Source organism: Lissotriton vulgaris, chromosome 10, assembly GCF_964263255.1.
Source record: "Lissotriton vulgaris chromosome 10, aLisVul1.2, whole genome shotgun sequence".
Taxonomy (NCBI): Eukaryota; Metazoa; Chordata; class Amphibia; order Caudata; family Salamandridae; genus Lissotriton; species Lissotriton vulgaris.
The window spans coordinates 506,873,216-506,894,536 of record NC_141698.1 but is presented as its reverse complement, the minus strand read 5'-3'; the positions used below and the strand labels follow the sequence as shown (position 1 = coordinate 506,894,536).

The 21,321-nt window shown below is 43.8% G+C and overlaps 1 protein-coding gene across 1 annotated transcript in view; it reads left to right on the top strand.

The window, feature by feature from the left end:
- The first annotated feature begins 1,845 nt into the window (after nucleotides 1-1,845).
- ATF7IP2 (activating transcription factor 7 interacting protein 2) overlaps nucleotides 1,846-21,321 on the top strand; it is a 280,782-nt gene continuing 261,306 nt past the window's right edge. Inside the window, exon 1 of the mRNA XM_086941363.1 lies at nucleotides 1,846-1,958. The gene's annotated coding sequence lies outside the window, so the exon portion shown is untranslated. The remainder of the gene's footprint in view (nucleotides 1,959-21,321) is intronic.

The following is a 21,321-nucleotide window of genomic DNA, read 5'->3' as shown; positions in this document are numbered from 1 at the left end:
GCCCCTGGAGAATACTCCACCCCCCCTTCCAGCAGGGGAAGGGTGCACGTGTCAAGGAGGGCATCCTTGTCCTTCAATTTAATTCTGGTTGCAGTAATTCCTGGTGGCCCTGGCTGGTTGCAAGAAGATTTGAAATCAAAAACATTCTGCCTGCGCCGACAGGAGCCTTTCAGTCCCTGACAAAAGTGAGGTCGCTGCTGAACTTCTTTCTATAGCAGCACGAACTGCATGGCCCGCCTGGCACAAGTAAACTTTGGTATGTTGAGCAGACCAAAGTCTGCACGCACGTGCGTACTCTAACCCCTTCGATGCTGATGACGAGCTCAGCTCGTCATCAGCCACGGGTGGCGTGTGCTGATGACGAGCTGAGCTCGTCATGTAACGCGGTAATTAGAAAATAGCCGCACAGCGCAAAAATAACCGCAGCAGCGATGCGGTTAAGGACCAATTAGTGCCGGGGGGAGGTTAGCAGGTCAGCCTACCGAAGTAACACAAGCAAAACATAGTCCTATCAGTGTGAACCATCAAAGCATAGCAGAAATCGCATAGGCTGATGTGCCCCGTCTGCTTTGTGTTTCTCTAACCTAACAAAATATCAGACTCTACAAACCATAAAAACCGGTAATACACTCACCTTCTAAGTATGCTGATTTGCGTGACAATCATTTCAAATGCTGTAATGTAACTTCAAATGCTTTAGTGTCACACAAGATGTGTGACACTTGGCAGGGCTGCTAAACAATGAACCATGCATGGCTATGTCCTTGAATTTTTTCACCGGACAGACTGTTGGCTACAGTCAGCTCTTCCCACAAGTCGCTCTCCCACTGTGGCATCTTCTACTCTTTCATGAGAATCTCACTCTCAGTTTTCTAAGAAGTAACAAATAACTATTCAATAGCTAGAGAAATGTCATTAAAAAACCCACAGCATCTGTAGTTAGAAGGGAAAAAATGATGTGCAGAACATAGGAATTTAAAACGTGCAGATGTTTTAGCCTTCCACATGTAAATTCGACATTCGAAAATGGCAATAGAAAAAGAGACTAACCTTAACAATTTAAACATACTAACTCAGGTGCTGCTCATAATGGCTAAATGAAGTCACCTACTACAAGTTATGTAAACGACACACGTTATTTAGAAATGTAAATTACATTTTGCTGATAAATGCATTAATTATGCAAATATGAAATGACACTCCTTCATTACCTTCAAACTCCTAATTCCGACCCATGCGTAAACTGGGGTTTACGCATGGGTCAGAGTTTAACGAGCAACTTGTAATTAGGACCTTAATTTCCCAGGGCCTGTCCCAGTTTCCCTGTCGCAAAGCCATAATACATATATTATATATTTTTAATGTGGTCTTGTATAATGTAACTGGTGCTCATGTAAAGTGCTCCAAAACCTTCGGGTCGAATTTGCGCTGTATAAAACCTGCAAAAAAATTAACCCAGTAAATTGCATTGTTATGTTGAACTGCAGATTTACACTTCCGAGTCTGCAAATAGAGTAATCAATGACTAATACATACATATATACATGTACGCGATACCTCTCCTAAGCACTTTGGGAGACCTGAATATACGGCACACCGGTTCGCAGTGCGTTAATGAAAGTCGGTGACAGCAGGGAGAATCGTCTTCAATAATAGGTCGGTTTTCAGAGATTTGCGATGACGAATGCGGCCCTTGTACGGCTGGGGCAATCATTTCCGGATTTGATAACCACCTTTTCCGGGGCGGGCTTTCTGCCATTGTAGCCATTTGCTAACAGTACGGGGCGGTACAGGGCAGTCAGTCTCTAAATGATACCTTTCGTTAGCGTGTCATTCACCAGAGGTTTTATCCAATTGGTTGTTGCCGCCTTCAGTTTTGTGAAGTACTCTTGGGGTTAAAAGGAAGAGAGAGCGAGAGGCAATTGAATTTTGAAAGACCCTCCGCCGTTAGACGATAGGTAAGTCCTAAGAATTTCTTTCTGTTTTAGGACGGCTGGCTCGCATGCATCTTGTATACAGGCATGAGGGTGTGATTGTGGCGATACACGCTATATGTCACTGTTTGGGGGAAGAAAGCTCTGTGTTCATTGACCTTTCTCGCTTCTGTTTACTTTCCTTCAGTTCCCCATTGTTCCTATTCAGAGACTGATCACGTTTTAGCTAGCATAAAGAGACCTTTCTTAAATACTTATTATTTATGTAACGCTCGTGCATGAGTAAGCATTTACAGTGAGACAAACATTGTAAGCAAGTTAGATGGTGGGCAAAACATGTTTTACAAAGTCTGCCAAAGAGAAATTGACATGGAAAAAAGTTTATGAACAAACTGTAATCATTGTAGTTCATACATTTAAAGAGTATGATACACAGTTGTTTGTATCTGGCCCTTACATAGCTTAACCCTGGCATTAGGTGGGGCTAGTTGAGCTTATGATAATGATTGGTGGGATGAATAAACAGGTAAGAGCAGATTATGTATTGTTGGCAGGAATATGGGGTTTGATTAGGATGTCGGACGGTCAGATTACCGGCCCGCCTTAGTTGGCGGTCCGACTGCCGGCATCCCTTCGACTCCAACCGCCGCATTACGATGTTGTTCGGGCCCACTGCTGTCAGATGAAAAGCCTACCCCAGGATCCGATCCCGTTGGAGCATCGTCCTTGCATGGTGGCAGTGCTGAAGCAGGCACCACCTTCAGGGTTACAATATACCTTGCCACAGCTTTTTTTTCATGACAGGAATCCTACCATAAAAAGGTTATCGGAAACGGATATGAGAGGGCCCCATTCGTCGTGGACCACTGAAAAGGGGCTTTTACTCCCCTCCATGCACAACATGGAATGGAATGGAATATATACTTGTAGAGCGAATACTGTCACCCTACGGGTATCCTGGCGCTTCGATCAAGAGGTCAACCAATCGACAACTAACTTCCGTCATTTAAAGAGAAGGAGAAGAATCAAGCCCTAGGGAAGAGCCATGTTTTAATGTTCTTCCTAAACTCAGGTAAACAGTCCATTTGTCTGATATTCTGAGGAAGCTTGTTCCAGTGGAGAGCGGCGGTCACACTAAAAGACCTTCCTCCCATCCTGGATCGTTTAAACCTGGGAGTAACCAGCAGACTGGTGCCTGAAGAGCGGAGTTGTCTTTTGGGCTGGTACCAAGAGAATTTTTCTTGCAAGGGGATGGGGCCCGTGTCATGTACCGCTATGTGAACCAGGCATAGCGCCTTAAACTGGACCCTTTCCTTGATAGGGAGCCAGTGTAGTTCTCTTAAGGCTTGGGTAGATGAGGCGCTGCGCTGCCTATTCAGTGCTAATTTTGCTGCTGCAGACAGGACTCTCTGCAACGCCTGAAAGATATATTGTGGGGCTCCCAAATATAGGGAGTTGCAGTAGTCCAGTCTGCTAAGCACCGTGCTTCTCACCACCACTGGACGCAGTTCCTCTGGTAGTAGTGGAAGCAGCTGGCGCAGCCACCGAAAAACACACCCTGGCAGTTTGGTTGGCCTGTGATTTCATTTGGAGGTCACCATCAATTAGTACCCCCAAGTTGCGTACTGTACTAACTGGTATCAATGGTTCCTCCTCCGGAGTTAGTCTCAACTCGAAAGGGATACGGTTGGACGACATAGCAGAGGAGCAGTATACTACCTCAGTTTTACTACTGTTAAACTGTAAAGAGTTTTCTCTGAGCCAACTAGCCGTACTACACTTACATTGTCCATAGATACTGCGTGTTTGCCCTCCAAAGAGAAGGCTAACTGAGTATCGTCGGCGTAGTTTATTAAATCAACTCCAAAGGATTTGATGATAGGAAACAGCGGCTGAAGGTATACATTGTATAGTATGGGGCTGATTGCTGAGCCTTGTGGTACCCCATACACTACCGGGGTTTTATTGGAAGTGAATGGTACCATGGACACCCTCTGATGTCTCCCAGTTAGATAGGACCGCAACCACTGCAAGGCCTGCCCTTTCACCCCTATCCTTTCCAATCTCTTTACTAGGATAGGGTGGCTTATTGTGTCGAATGCTGGCAACATATCGAGAAGCACTATAACTGATGCATTCCCGTTGTCGGCCTGCATGTGCAGGGTGTCCAGCATAGTGGTTAAGGCCGTTTCGGTCCCATTCCCTGGGCGAAACCCAAATTGGTCCCTGTCCAGGATTTGACCACCCTCCAGAAAATCGGAGAGTGCCTTACTTCTTGCTTTCTCCATGATTTTAACTGGATAGGGCAGAAGGGAGAGGCGTCTAAAACTAGCCGGGTTCGTTGGATCTAGGGATGGTTTCTTAATCAGGGGAGTTACAACCGCCTGTTTCCACTTCTCCGAGACTATTCCAATCTCCAGGGATTGGCTGCAAATTTGTCGCAGCCAGGGGAAAGATCCTTGTCTGAAAGTTTTCCAGATTTTGTGGGGCAAGTGGTCCATGGGGGATCCTGAAGACACGTTGTAGGCCAGATTGGTAAAGGAAATGTCAGAAAAAAATTGAAAATTATCCAGGGCCAATATTTGTCCCTGGTTCTTGGCCTCCATCTCCTGGGGGCTATTGTCTACATCATTATTGCCCGTGGGACGAAGAGTGCCGACATTCTTGACTATTTTTTCGTTAAAATAGACGTCGATCTCATCACACAATCTTTGTGTGGCCACCACATTATTACTAAGGCAAATTAGTGAGGAGAGCTCCTTCACTATCTTAAATAGGGCTTTCGTCCCGTTTGACACCTGGTAATAGAGTTGGCACAGAAGTCTGCTTTAGCCTTAGTAATGAGCTCCTTATATTTCAGTTGTATTATTTTCAACTCGTGAGGCATGGCACACCGTGCACGGATGTGCAGAAGGCTCTGCACTGCAGCAGCAGCATCTGCTGCAGCCCCTCTAACTCGCCAAGCCATGCTGCCACAGTGGGACCGCTGGTTTTCCGACCGCCAGCCCTGCTGTCGTATCCAAACATCAGTTGGACCACTGCGCGCTCCTCAGGTGGTCACCCGACCGTTGCAATAGTCCCCGGCAATCTGACCACTTGGCGACATAATGATGCCCATGGTTTCAAACAAGTGGTTATTGTGATCTAGAGATATATATTTAGTGCTTTCAGAAAATCCTTAACTGCTAGGGAAGTTATGAATGTTAGTTTCAGTTCTCATGTGTTTGTCTTGCCATTCCCCTTCTCTCTTCCCTGTCACTGCACCTATGCTACTCACTTATCTCATAGCAGTTTTCCCTATGCTGTCACTTCCCCCTTACATCATTATTAGCCCCCCCATTACTCCTCCTTTTCTCTCTTACTTTATTTCTGTTTGCTCAAGTAGACTAGCCTCAAAACTCATATGTTCAATTATTATTAGTTTGGTGCAATTAGAATGCGCTAAGCAAGAAATAGAATCACACACCCAGTATAGTATTATAAACATGTTTTAATTGAGAAATGCAAATTAGATCCAATTAATACATTAGGCAAATATGTTAATATATCAGTCTGATACCAATATAGTAAAACATGACTCACAATTTGGAATGGTAAGAACATAAAGCGCAATTTTGTGTAGCATACTTTCGTCTGAACTTGTCAGTAGACCCTGTTCAAATTTCACATTGCAGAATGTTGCAGCAGAGGGGTATGTGTCACTGTGCACTATTCACATTAGAATCTCCCAGTTATACCCTCTGCCTTTTTATAGCTTATGTCTGCAAACTCATGTTTTAATCATGTGAGGTTCCACTTACTGCACAGACAAGACCCTCTGAAATATTCCATCCTGTTTGCAGGCAAGTAGCATAGGGCCCTTGCTTATCGAGGAAAGCTTCACATGGCATTGTCTCGATTTGGTCATTCCTACTTGCTGTTGCCTTTTTAACCTGCCGTGATCCCATTTTACCGATAGTTTAGTTTTATGCAACGATTTGATATCCTGCCAATAAGGCAATTCAAATATTTCTTTATATGCTTTAAAAATACAACACATATTCTACTTAACAGAAGAACAAAAATATTCTAAAACCATAAACATGAATTTACCAATAATAAAACAATATCCTTATTTGTAAATTGGTGTTTTATCTGATCCTGCTGGCCAGGAGAGAGATTTGTAAATTGAGGCGTCAGACGGTACATCCTACTTGGAATGCTTGGTGGAACTCTGTAAGATATTTTAGAGCTTTAGATCAAAGGGTAAAAACACACAGGGAAAGGTCAGTCAAGTGATGACGGAGGCAAGATGGCAGCCGCTGCAGCGGCTGTGTGAGTAGGCTGTGGACTGCCTCCGTGTAACTTCTCACCTGTGGCCGATTCACCCGTCCAGGACTGCAGGTTTGCTGTCGCCGTGTTGATCTTATGGTGGCCTACATTTGAAGTGCCCTTGCGTGGGATAATTCAACGAAATCCTGAGAAAACTTCATAGCGTTGGGAGGAAAATAGCGTCCTCGGCGTTTTCGGCGGCACCGCTGACTAGGCAGAGACCTGGTGGAGGAGACGCGGAGCGAGAGCAGGAGAAAGTGCGGTGCGGTGCGGAGCGGAGCGGAAAGTGTGCGGGACTAAGTGGAGCTGAGCAGGGATTGAATCTGGCTGCTCCCTGGGAGGATTTTGGTCTTTTCTCAAAGATTGAGATCGGGACTGGAGTCGGTGAAATGCTGGGAGATGGCTCCAAAAGGTAGAGGGGCTAAAACTCGCGGTGCTGCATCTGCTCCAAACAATTCGTCCATGTCTTCTGATCATATAGGGGACTTGGCTAGTGGGGGTGGTACTCCCAAGGCTGCAGCGAATGTTAAACCAGGGACCAAAGGAACACTTGCTTGCGGCGAGGGAATTAATCTGCAGGGGTCTGTAGTTCAGTCGGTGGCAACTGGCTCGGCGGGTGCAGCTGGGGGTATTGACCTTGGTCCGGATGGGACTATAGAGCGGATCTATACACTCACCAACGAATGGGCAGCAAGTTACCTCTAAAAAAGATCGTGTAGTGCCTGCTATCTTATGAAAAAGCGTCGCCTAGCGGCAAAATGGAGGTTTAAGTCCAAGCTCAAGTTAATCAAGTGAGTCCACCTCTGATTCAAGCAGAGACATTTTTTGGTCTGGATGGTAAGAGAGTCCCGGGAACATCGATGGCAGCAAGTGAAATCGCTAGCACTTTATCAAGTACTGTATCAAGCAATATGGAGGGGTCATCTACTGCACACTATGTAGAGACTACTATCTTAGAAGAGCTGGATAGGGGCAATAGTGTGCAGGAAAAGATGAGCAATGTAGATGCAGATTCTGCAGGTTCAGGTGGAAAAGTTTATTCCATGTCGGACCTATCAACTGTCCCGGAAAATGCTTCAGAGAATGATAATGAGGATAATGGCAATGACAGTCTGAGTGTAACTGGGGACTGGGGGGACGAGATGGACTCGTGTTTAGGTGTGGATGATTCCCCTTTGGAGCAATTTGTAAACCAAGAGACTGTGAGGAAGCTACAAGAACATGGGGAGCACAATATGAGGACACCTCTGGTCCAGCCTATATGGGATAGTACACCTGGTATACACTCTGCTCAATTAGGATCAGCTGTTGCTAACCCTGGTGGTAACCCTGGTGGTGAGAACGCTGAACACAATTTATGAAATGGTAATGGCCCATAGGGAAGAGACAAAGGCAGAAAACGTACGTAAACAGGGGGCAGTGCGTAAATTACAACACACAGTCCACCGTATTGTAAAGTCTTGTGCTGAGATAACTACAAGGGTCGTGGAGGCTGAGGAACGTATCTCCGGGGTAGAAGACTCATCAGTAAAACAGCAGTCGGCCATTACAGAGTTACAAAAGACTAAAGTGGACATTGATTGGAAGATTACAGATATGGAAAATAGATCAAGATGTAGTAACCTTCGTATGGTGGGTGTACCCGTAAAGCGGGAGGGTGATGATGTCAGACAGTTTGTGGTGGAAATGTTTTTAAAGAGGCCTTCCCTGATCTAAAAGACTCGAACTGGGAGACGGAGGTTATTCGGGCGCATAGATTCCCCTTTACTATACGTCCAAGAGTAGGTGGGTCTGTTGGAAGGGTACACCCTTGTGCAATTCTAATCTGTTTAAATAATTATTTGCTGCGTGAAGCACTATACGATCTTGCGAGGCTTGACAAGCGGATGTCAGGCAAGGGCTGTGAATTTTTTGTGCATCCTGATTTTTGTCCTGCTACAGTGCAGCAAAGGTGGAGGCTGCGGCAACTAATAACAGCTTTTCAGGGTAAAGGAGGGCAGGCCTTTTTACTAAATCCCACCAAGTTAAAAGTTATCTTTAAGGGAACCACTAAGTATTTTACATCAGAGATAGCCGCACAAGATCATTTGAAGACCATGACAAATGAGTAAGCAACAGCATAGGATTAGTTAGAACATCCCTTGTGACCAGTCAGCAGTCTAGTTTTCCCTTTTTGTGTTTTAAGGGTATATTATTTTACAGCGTTTTGCTAATATGTATGCAATATTATGATATTCTGATAAGGTAACTTATGATGTAGTACATACAGTATATATATATATATATATACAGTATAGTAGCTGACAGGGTCTCTTTTTGAGGGTGTGGGAGACGTAAGATGCAGGGTGCTGTAAATAATGTGGATATATCTAGTTGGTAGTATAGAAGGAAAGAGGGAGGAAGGGAAGGGAGAAAAAAAGGGAAGAAAAGGGTAGGGGGAAAAATAAAAAAGGTGTAATCACTAGGGATGAAGTATTGAAGGGTTTTTGTGACGGGTGGCCACGGTGAGGGTTGCGGGGGGGGCAGTTCACAAACACTCCCCATCACTGAGGACATGGTCCTTACGCCTCGTTTTGGGTTGAGGGTGCTGTCTGGATTTGGGTTGGGGGGGTAGGGGTGGGTGGAGGAGTGAGAGGAGTTTTGGGGAAAAAAAGGAAAATAAGTCATGAGTACATGTTTTTGAATAAACAGGTGAATGTGGCACAGGGACAAAATGTATGGAGAATAGATGACGGATAAAGGGATCAGACTGGGCTCTTTGAATGTTAGGGGCCTAAATCACACCAATCAAAGGTAACTTGTGGCAAGTGAATTACAGATGCTTCAGTGCGATTTAATGTGTCTTCAGGAGACCCATATTGCATGGGCCAAGAGAAAAGTGTTAGCAGAGCTGGGGTATAAGGTCTTAATATGTACTGAACAATCGATTATATCAAGGGGGTAGCTGTTCTGGCAAAAACACAGATGGTCACCTCTGGTAGAACATTAGCTGACAAGTATGGAAGATGGGTCGCTGCCGAGTGTGTTTTGGGAACATTAAACTTTACAATATGTTCTATTTATGGCTCAAATTGTGACGAAATTAGCGGTTTTAGAGTTACTTAATGTTGAGCTGGCGCAATGGCCAACACCGCTTATAATTTGTGGCGATCTCAACATTCATCTCGCTTCTAACTGTGTTGGCAATCCAAATTATAAATATACTGGTAGAAAGCCAAAAGTATACAAGGCTCTTCAATTACTACTTGAAGCACATGGCCTTTTTAAGGGGAGAAACCCCAGGGTATACTTTTTATTCATGCCCGCATCAAAAACTGGTGAGGCGGGATATTTTTTTGCTCCATCCCATCTCTTGAAGGATGCTGATACAAGTTTATCCGAGGGTTACTTAAGATCATGGCCCCCTTGTATTGACTCTGGCTAGAGTTCAAATACCCTACAGACCGCGTTGTTTTTCATTTGATAGGAAATTACTATTCGATGAAAAGTTCATTATTTATATGAATAAATGGATTGAAGATTTCTTTCGATTAACTGTGGGAGTGCAGCTGTAGGATATGTGTGGGACGCTTTTAAAGCGGCCTTTAGGGGTGAAGCTATTAGCTATGGTCTGTATAGGCAAAAACAACTGAGTAGTATCCTGCAGGCACTGTACCACGCACTGAGGCACGCAGAAGAAAAGCTCATGTTGGCTATACATGATGGGGTAAATATCGGAGATTTTGCAGCAGAAGTTGCTAGGTGCAAGGCCAAAGTAAATTTGCACTGGAGTCAAGAGGCAGCTAAAAAGAACCTAGTGAATCAACAATTGAATTATGAATACGGGGAGGCAAGTGGCTGATGTTTGGCACAACAGGTGAGAGGTAAGGAAGCAGCTCAGAGAATTAAGGTAGTTTCTGATTTGAGGGGGAACCAGGTAGAAACTGAGGTAGGGATATTAGGTTTTTAAAGATTACTATGAAGTATTGTATTCTGGAGTAGAATACGATCAGCAAAAGGCCGAGCGAACGGGAAGGCAGCAGGGCCTGATAAAATACCGTTGGAGGTGTATAAAACTTTCTTTGGTGTCATGCAGGGGTATCTGTTAGAAATATGTAGAGAGGCTCAGGCTGGCTCGTCTCCGCCAACCTGGGATGAGGCAACCATTGTTGTCTTTGTGAAAAAAGATAAGCCTCCAGAGATCCCTACTTCATAACGACCTATATCTCTGCTGAACGCAGATGGCAAAATATATTCAAAAATACTAGCGACTAGACTTGCAGGGGTAGTAACAAAACTGGTATCAATTCGACAACATGGTTTTATACCCAAGCAGGGAACAACAAATCATGTTAACAAAGTGATAACACTTTTGGATTATGCGAACTGTAGAGGGGAACCATTTAGCCTTATTTTATTAGATGCCGAGAAGGCTTTTGATCGTGTTTCTTGGGGGGTTTTGTGGGCGGTGATGTGTCGACGAGGATTTAAACAGCATTTTCTTTCTGCTATGCAAACACCTTTCCGCAAGCCAGTTGCTAGGATTTGTATAATGGGTCTTGAGTCTAAGCCATTTTTTATTTCGCGTGGCACAAGACATGGATGTCTTTGTTCTTCTTTACTTTTTTCTCTCTATATTGATCCTTTTTTATTTAAAAATGTTTGAAGATAGCCCCAGGATAACTTCAGTTAGATTGCAGCAAGATCAATTTCGTGTCTTAGCCTATGCTGATGACGTAGCAGTAGTAACAACACATCCAGCAATGGCTATGCCTGAAATAGAGCAACTGGCGGTACAGTATGGGGAAGCTTCTGGTTACAAGATGAACTCCACAAAGACACAAATCTTATGCACTAATATACAAGCATTTGTGGATCCAAGGGTAGTGGAGGAAGTGTTCTATTTGGGGATCAGGATTCGGGTTTGTCTGAGGGCATTGATCAAATCTAATTGGGGCGGTTGGTATCAGAGATTCGGAAACAATTGGATCGCTGTGAGTGCCTTCATCTGACTATGGTGGGACGACGCAATGTTCTTAAAATGCTGATCTTGCAGAGAATATTATACTTCTTTAGGGCAGTCCCCTTAGAGATTCCGCGAAGCAGCCTTGCTCTGTTACAATCGATCTGTGCCAGATTTATAAGGGCGCAGGGCAAAGCGTGCAGAGCAATGCATTATATGGTCCTACCCAGGGAACAGGGGGGTTTGGGATGTTTCCGATTTCACGCTGTATTATTACGCGTGTATGATGCAACACATTAATATACTTTTGACCGGGTCGAACCAGTAACCAAGGCGGAATCCCCCTCGATTTATCAAATGCTGTTAGGCAGTGATGCCAAAAATCGATTGTTTATAAATGTGGATGGGAGCTACTATAAGCTCACTTGATTCTAGGTTATCATTGCTGCTTACAAAGTACGGACAGTGGTAAAAAAAAAAGTACAGGGTGGAGAAGATATCGTGGTATACGCCATTAACCATAACTACTCTTTTTCCATCGGTCTTTTGTGACCGGATGATGTAGAAATGAAGGGATAAAGGGGTGTGTACAGTCAGTGATTTATTTTTGGTAAATGACATGAAATCTTTTGTCCAATTAATTGACCAATTACATCTACCTCGGGCTGATTTCTTTAAATCTTTACAAATTCGAGATTATTTTGTAAAAGCCCGATGGAGAATCCAAGCTAATCCCCTCGTAGAGGCAGTTAAAAAAGGCTCACGGATCGGTACATTGTATGCATTAATGTTAGATACATTAGATAATGATTTGGAAGCTCAAAATCTTAAATGGGACAACCGATTGGGGTGTCGGAGCATCCAACTGGAGACTTCCTTAGAACTGGCTGGGCGACTATTTATGTCGGCAAATTTGCACGCCCAACATTTCAAAACTGTGTTCAATTTATATTATACGTCAGCCAAATTGTCTGATTGGGGCTGTCTGGATGGGGCTAAGTGCTTTCGTTGTGGGACCGAAGCTGCTGATATTGTACATCTATTTTATTCATGTAGGCACTTATCCACGTTTACAGGGCACATTGAGAAATGTTTGGCTGAGATTTTGGGGGCGCCTATACTATTATCTGCCACCCAGGTTCTGTTGGGAGTTGAAAAGGGATCGACACATTTTGTATATCTGATTTTTCTTGCTACTGCTGTTGCAAGGCTTTGTATTGCATCAATGTGGCTACAAAAGGACCCCCCCATCTTTTGAGTTATGGCGGGCAAGGTTTTTGTCAACTTTTAATTTAGAATATAGCCTCTATGCTGTGAAAGGCAGAAGGAAAAGGAAATTAGGTTCCCAGATATGGGAGGCAGTTATGAATTATATGGAGATCTAAAACTGTAGCCTTGTGCTTCTGTTTTCTTTCTATTATATTATTTTCTTCTTAGCCACAACGATTATATTCCTGTTCGTTAAACAGAAGGAGCTATAACAAGACTAGCTGTGATTAGTTGTCTGTAATTATTGGTTACTGGTATCTGGGACTAATCTGTAACCTGGATATGTAATACTGTTCTCTTTTTTCTTCTGCCTGCTTCTTTTTGAGAGAAATTATGATATTTGTTTTATGTGTGAATATATTTGGACTCATGGACTTTAATAAAATAAATTAAAAAAAGAGAAAGGTTAGATATGGGGATGTTTTGGAATTTGTTGGATGATCCTTCAACTGGATGAGCCATGTTAGATTAAGGGTCAGGATAAGTTCCAATGATTAAAACCTCTGGTCAGCTCAGGTTGTGTGTTACGGGCATTTCCTGTCAAGAACATCTGAGAGTGGAACCACCAAGTTATATGCACCAGGGGTGGAACAGGTCGAATGGTTGCTATAGCTACGGAGGTCATATGAGGGAAAAAAAATAAAAAAACAATATCCTTATTTGTGCAAAAAAAATTATGTGCACAAATGTAATTATAGTAGGAATTCAGCTTCTTTTGTAAAGGGGAAATTCCATGGAAGACAAAACACAAATCCACCAGCAATGATTTACCAATAATTTTACAAGCTCCTTAATATTCGTGCAAACTACAGTTGTTTAAGGACTAAATCCAATGGAGCAGGCTTCAACTTATTTTAAAGAAGATAAATGTGAAGGAAACAGAGTGTAGATCATACGTACAAAATATTCTTTAAAAAAATCCTGACAAAAATGTACCGATGGTATAGCAATGTCATTTATTATTTTTGCAAAATACAGTTATTTTCTTTGTAAAATACAGTTTTAGCAGCAGGTAGCCGTCCTATGATATAAGAATATCCTTATTATTTCTGCACAATATAGTTACTTATGTGCAAAATAAAACTTCAGCAGAGAGTAGCAATAACCACATGAAATTAGAAGAGTGGATACCTTTAAAGGTCCTTCAGGTTCATGAGATATATATATATATATAATATATATGATATAATATATAATATTTCTATTATATTACTCCAAGCATTCTCTCAAAACTTCCACTCCAGAAGAAAAGAGAGAGACGGGCCACAAGGTTCTGGCAGGTAGATATTTTATTTAGACCTCCTCCCAGGGACCCTCAGGATTCAAGGGGAGTTAATCCCCCAACTTAAAACTTGCCACGGGGCGCGTTTGCACAGTGGTGAAGGGAGGGGCGGGGCCTAAGTTGACATGTGTGCAAACACACCCTGGGGTGCAGTTTAAGTCGGGGAATTAATTCCTTGTCAATCCTGAGTGTCCCTGGGGGCCAACTAGCCCACCAGGTACCTCCAGCAAGCTCCACGGAGCTGCGTTGCAGAGTGTTGTAAAAAGGATTGGGGAAGAATTAATTCTCTAACCTGAAACCCGCCACAGGGCGTGTTTGCAGACGTGTCACCTCAGGCCACTCCCCTTCCTTCACCACTGTGCAAACGCGGCCCGTGGCGCGTTTTAGGATGGGGAATTGATTCTATTTCAATACTGAAGGTCCCTGAGGGCCAACTAGCCCAACAGGTATCTCCAGTATGCGCCAGGGAGCTGCAGTGCAAACTGGTGTTCAGAGGCCACGCCCCTTTTTACACCGCTCTGGAAAGCAGCTCTGTGGCGCTTACTGGAAGTACCTAATGGGCTAGTTTGACCCTAGGTACCCTTAGGATTCAAAGCGACTTAATCTCTCAACTTAGAAAGGCCACAGGATGCGTTTACATAGTGGGGAAGGGAGGGGACGGGGCCTCAGGTGACGTGATCAAACACGCTCTGTGGCGTGTTTTAAGTTAGGGAAATAATTCCCCTTCAATCCAGAGGGGACCCTGAGGGCCAACTAGCCCACCAGGTGCTTCCAGGAAGTGCCACTGTGCTGCGTTGCAGAGCAGTGGTGCAGGTCGTGGCCCTTTTTAGGTCTCGGCTAGAAGCGTGTTCTCGCCAGAGAACTATAGTCGGCTCAGCCGACAAGACCCGACAAGGAGTGGAGACAAGAGCTGCCACGCTTGCAGCATTGTCTATGGCAGAGGCGGATTCAGACGCGCGCCTTGGGATTGGGTCGCGCACGTGAGCTTGTAACGTAGACCGCTCTCGCGTGCGACCCAATCCCAAGGCGCGTGTCGGAATCTACCTACACCATGCGTCTAAATGCTGCGCAGCTTTGTGGAGAAAATAAAGGAAGTTTGTGCTGAAAATATACACACTACCCATGTGTTGCAACTGTGGTGCAGGAATGTCTGACTCAGCAGTGACGAGGCCCGCGATGGGTTTTTTGTTGAAGTATTTCATCCGCAACTGCTAAAATAGATTCTGCTGCTATCGAGCTTTCTATTGTCCCCCGAGCGGCCGAGTCCATGCCCCGGAGGAGGGAGCGCGTTCTTTAAAATACGTACCCAGCCTTTGCGTGCCAGCGTGTGTATGAAGTGTTGCAACACCTACGACTTTTAAGGGGATTCTGTTAATGTAATTTGTAGGAATTCTTTGACGGTGATCTGGTAGTCAATGTATTATTTTGATGTAAAACGGATCTCCCTGCGAATGTCAAAAGGAAATCCTCGCTCTCCTCCATTTACATTTTGACTTTATCCGTGTCCACGCACACTACGTACTTACTATGTTAGAGTGAGCTCAGTTTTAAACATGCAGGCAGTCTGTTTGTTGCTAGTCAGTGCCTCCCATGCTTACTTGTTAAAGCTAAAGGCACGGTCTGACGCAGTTATTATTCACACAGCTCTGATGATGCACCTCAGGCACGGGGCTGACACAGTTATTATTCACACAGCTCTGATGATGCACCTCAGGCACGGGGCTGACACAGTAATTATTCACACAGCTCTGATGCACCTCAGGCACGGGGCTGACACAGTAATTATTCACACAGCTCTGATGCACCTCAGGCACGGGGCTGACAGTTATTATTCACACAGCTCTGATGATGCACCTCAGGCAGGGGCTCACAGCTGTTATTATTCACACAGCTCTGATGATGCACCTCAGGCATGGGGCTGACGCAGTTATTATTCACACAGCTCTGATGATACACCTCAGGCACGGGCTCACAGCTGTTATTATTCACACAGTTCTGATGCGCTCTCTAATAACTCTCTCCTACTCACTATCAACTTCTCACTCTACTACTTACACTGTGTGGGTGCTAATGCAATAGGTCTCGCATATGCAAGCGATGAAGCTATTGGCAATGTAAATGACAATGCCATTTATTTATGATGTAAAAAAAAAATTGTGAGCAATGCCAATAGCTCTACCTTTTAATGCTGCAGAGACCATTGTATTGTAAATGCTTGTTACACCTCTCTGCAATGGTGCGTACTGGACGTACCTAGTGGGCTAATTTGCACCTAGGGACCCTCGGGATTCAAGGGGAGTTAATCTCCCAACTGAAAACGACCACAGGGCTTGTTTACATAGTGGGGAAGGGAGGGGACGGGGCCTGAGATGACGTGTGCAAAGACGTCCTATGGTGCGTTTTAAGTTGGGGAAATAATTCCCCTTCAATCCCGAGAGCCCATGGGGGCAAACTAGTCCAGCAGGTGCTTCCAGTAAGTGCCACTGCGCTGCTTTGCAGAGAGGTGGTCCAGGCCGTGCCTATTTTCTCTGCAACGCAGCTCTGTGGTGCTAATTAGAGATACCTGATGGGCTAGTTGTACCCACGGAACACTCCGGATTCAAGGGGACTTTATCCCCCAATTAAAACGGCCAAAGGGCGTGTTTGCACACGTCAGCTCAGCCCCCCCTCCCTTCACCAGTGTGCATACGTGCCCTGTAGCGCGCTTTAAGAGGTAGTTTAAATACCCCTGCCCTATTATATACTAGGGGCTTACAGAGGAGGTCATGCTAATAACAGGGGTACCCCAACGCATAGTGTTCCCTAGTGTATGTAGGTGTTTTAACTGTATTCTAAGTGTGTTTTAGCATAGCACTGGCTCTAGAACTGGTTAGTCAGTCAGTTACCACCAGTACCCATCTGAAAAAGTTGAGGGTACTGGATGATTTTACAACAAGGCCTCTTTCTGCTCCTCTGTTTGTTCTTTCTGCACGTCTTCATTTTTCCTGCACTTTTCTTCGTCTTTGAGGATTTCCGTTGCTTCTTTCTGCATTTCTTTTTCTTCTTTCTGTGTGTTTTATTTCTTCACATGTCCTACCTCTCTAGGCATAGTTAGAAACTAGCATTTAAAAAAGCTTTGAAATTCACTGAAAAAAACTATAGGTTTCAGGCACGTTATAGTTAGGAATTAGCATTTAAAAAACCTTAGAAATTCATAGAAAAAAACATAGGTTTCAGGGGCATTATAGTTAGCTGGACATTTCACTCGTACAAAACCATTGAAATTCCCCCGTTATAGTTAGTTAAGCTAACTATAACTTGCGCGCCCGCAAAGCTCTGCTGATGGCGTCACATATTACATCAGTCATGACATGGTCAGTGACGTCACTAATGACATCACTGATGTTTTTCTTTTTGACCTCATTAAGCAAAAAAAACAATTCCTTAGAGTGTGGAGGAGTCAGGGGCCCCATTATTTCTATTCGACCCATTCCACTACGACCGCTTTTTCTCTGGGGGGGTGGCGGTTTACCATGTCCTCTAGGGCCCCTGTTTGTCCATATCTAAGTACACGATTTTCGGAGGAGGGGGAGCTAGTCATTATGACTACTCAATTCAAGGCTCAGCTTGAAATCGTGGTTACCATTGCCTTTTTCATTGGACCCCTTAGGTGTTTATTATATGTTTCCCAAATGTTCCAGAACCTGTTTTTCTTACTTTGATCAAGGAGATCTTATCATCTTTAATTTAATTTGTTTAAAAAATTTGGGGTGTCCAAATTTATATAGATAGTGATCTTCTCCAGGACCGATCAGTACTTTCCAGTGTATGGGCCACTTTTCGCTTACGCCTAGCAGGATCCTTATATTTTTAAACTGAAAGGCTTTATAGTATTCCAATATGTCTGGACTGGCAATGCCTCCTTGTATCTTGCTTCTTCTCAATTTTTTCCAGCTAATCCTTATTCCTTTTGAAGGCCAAATAAAGCCAGATATCTCTCCTTGCAGCTTTTTGATCTCTACCTTGTTTAATTCCCTCCCGTTAGACTTTAATAAGTATGTACATTTTGGTAGTACTGTCATTTTTATTTGGTTTGATTTCCCCAGGAAGGAAAGATGTAGACCAGACCAAGCCTTAAGGAGTGTTCTTATCCTTGTTGATTCTCTTGAAGTTTAGGCTGGCTATCCCTTCAATGTTTTAATGTATTCTATTCCCAGGTACTTTATTTTATCCTTCACTAGGGGATTTCCAAACGGGTCATTCCACTCCATTATTTCTGATTTTAGTTGGTTTACCTGGTACCCTGAAACCGGCCCCAACTTACTTATAATATTTTCTATTTTTGGAAGTGAGTTGCTTAAGTCGCCTGTTAATAGCATTACGTCGTCAGCAAATAGTGCGACTTTCTTCTCTCATCCTTGATATGTGAATGGTATAATCCCTTCCTCTCCTCTTAGTAAGCAAGCTAGGGGCTCTATGTAGAGATTAAATAATAAGGGGGATAGGGGGCAACCCTGTCTAGTTCCTCTTTTTATCTTTACATTCTCTGTTAGTACCTCATTTACCAGTATTCTCTGGCTGTCGTGTTTTTATACATATTTTTTTACTGCGCTCTCAAATTTATTCCCCAGATCACACTTAGCCAGAGTGGCACTCAAAAAAGGCCAACTAACCCTATCAAAAGCTTTGGCAGCATCAAATGTTATGACTGCCAAAGGTGTATGGTATTGGGTCGCGATGTCTATATTGGCGATAAGTTCGTGTTATCGTTCAGAAATCTGCCTGCCCTTAATAAATCCCTTTTGATTTGGATGGATCAGGGACTCTGCCACCGCCCCTAATCTCTTTGTCAGGATCTTTGTGTAGATCTTATCACTGTTTAAAAGCAAAATGGGCCTATATGACTCGCTTTTGGTCGGGTCTTTTCCTTGTTTTACCAAGATACTAACTATAGCCTCATTCCATGAACTGGGAAGTTCACCATTATTTAGGAATATTTCATTGATGAGCTCGGTAAGTGGGGTCAGAACAGCTTCTCGAAGAGACAAGTATATTTCATTTGGTAGGGAATATGGCCCTGCCGCCTTCCCCCTTTTCAGTGTCTTCATTGCGTCTAGGACCTCCTTCTTAGTTGTTTCCTGGTTTAGGTCTATCCTATGTTCCGGGGATGCTTTAGGAATTTCGATTTTATCTAGCAGGCTTGGTATTTGGTCACCTGAGCGGACGGTTTCTTCCGTATACAGCTTCGTAAAGAACTTTGTGAATTCTTTCCTTATTTCATGATTTTCTGAAGAAAACCCCTGTTGATTCTCTTTCTGTATTTTATTGACCACTGATGACATCTCAAATGACATCACTGATTACATCATCCTTGTGATAAAGTGGCAGACTTCCTCTCACCCGAATATAACCTTTGATGCACACATTCAAAAATAGAAGCTAAAATTTTCTAAAAAATGGACATACCAATACCAGTTACAACAACCTATTCAGTAATTCCAAGATCTACATACACATCCACTCATTCACCAACAGTCCTATATAGTCACTCATACATGTACTCACTCATCATATGTACTCCTACACCTATACATCCTGTTACACACCGCCACTCATTCATAGAGCAACTCACACACATAGTCACTCATGCTAATAAAGAATAAAACATCCATTTACTTGCATATACAGTTATACACACCACCACTACACTTCTACAGAAACGTACACATACTTGCTCTTAAACAATCACTTATAGAAACTGTAAGTTTCTGGAGAAGGAGACAGAGAGACCAGAGTATGAGGTGATAGAATATCTTTATTAGAGTTATGAATGGGATTTCTACTAATGTGAAAAGGAAACAAAAACAAAGTCTTCTCAATGTTATCTTCGCTCTCTTCCCTCAAAGAGCAAGGATGTCCTTCGGGCTTTTGAGATGCTTCAGTTTAAAGGGCTTGTTCTTGTCCTCAAATCACTCAGGCCACCAGGAAAACGCGAGAAAAAGGAAAGAAAAGAAGAGAAAAAAAATCTCTTTTTAGGAGTGTTGTCTACTGGGTAATTCAGTGTTTGGGGAAAAGGGAGTGAGGGAAAGTGCATCCGACCTTCACCAGTGCGAGCACACGTTTTTATCAAGGTCCCCCTGTTTGTAAGACGGAGTTTGCAAGTAGAGAAGGGAACAAGGAGTGAGGTAAGGGGGTAATTGATCAAGTTCGGGGTTTGAGGTGGGGTGGTACTTCGGTTCCTCGCCACACCCCCCACCCCAGTCTGTTCCTGATTGGGGAACCGGGAAATACGAGATAGAAAGTCTGCATTCCCATTTTCAGACCCCTTCTGATGATGAACTTCAGAAGAGAAGGGCTGGAGGGCGAGGAACCATCGTAGCTCATGGTGGTTGTTACCCTTGTTCTTGCTCATCCAAAGGAGCGGGGCATGATCCGTGTACAAGAGGAAATGGGAACACTCAAGATAATATCTCAGCTTTTCCACTGCCCGCTTGATTGCAAGGCACTCCTTCTTGATGATGGGGTACTTCTGTTCCTTGGGAAAGAGTTTGCGGCACAGAAAAAGGACAGGATGTGCGATCCCGTCAGAGGAGACTTGTGACAAAACTGCCACCAACCCATTCTCAGAGGCGTCCGTTTGTAGTAGGAAAGGTTTAGAAAAATCTGGGATCGCAAAATTGGACTGGAAGTGATGACCCTCTTTAACCCTAGAAATGCTTGTTGGGCTTCAGGCGGTGGTTTGAGGAGATCTGTTTTTTTTTCTTCTTTTTTTTTAAAAGGTTGGTAAAGGGAGTGGCCAACTCAGAATACTGTGGTTTGAATCGGCGATAGTAACCTAGAAGTCCTAAAAAGGCTCGTACCTCCTTTTTTGTGGTAGGGAAAGGGGTTTGGGATATTGCTTTGATTTTTTTTCTTGTTGGGGTTCTATGTATCCATTACCCAGGAGAAAGCCTAGATATTTGACCTTTCTGACCCAGGCTTTGGATTTCTTTGCGTTAATGTGTAAGCCTGCTTACTGAAGGGCCTGGAGAACTAGACGACAATTCTGAAGGTGAGTGTCCCACGTAGGGCTAAAAATAACGATGTTGTGTAAGTAAGCTTCTTGGACAGAACTTTATTCATAAGGCGTTGGAAGGTGGCAGGTCCCCCGTGCAACCCAAAAGGTAACACTGTAAACTCATACAAGCCGATGGTGTTGAGAAGGCTGTTTTTTCTCGGTCTTGGAGTTTTAGGGGCAAGTATCCTTTTGTAAGGTCCAGGGTGGTGATGTACTTGGCCTCCTCGAGTCTCTCGATCAATTCATCCACCCTGGGAAGGGGATATGAATCACATTTGGAAATGGCTTTAACCGCCCGGAAATCTATACAAAACCAGACAGAACCATCCGGTTTCGGCACTAGGACTACTGGTGAGGACCATTCGCTTTGGGAAGGTTGTATTACCCCGAGGGAAAGCATACTCTGATTTTTCATTTCTATTGTATTTCTGCTGGCAGCCGGAATACGATAAGGCTTTTGCTTAACCACTTTGCTGGGTTGAGTGGGAATGGAATGTTCTGCCAGGGAAGTATGACCAGGAAGGTCAGAGAACAAGTGTGCAAATGG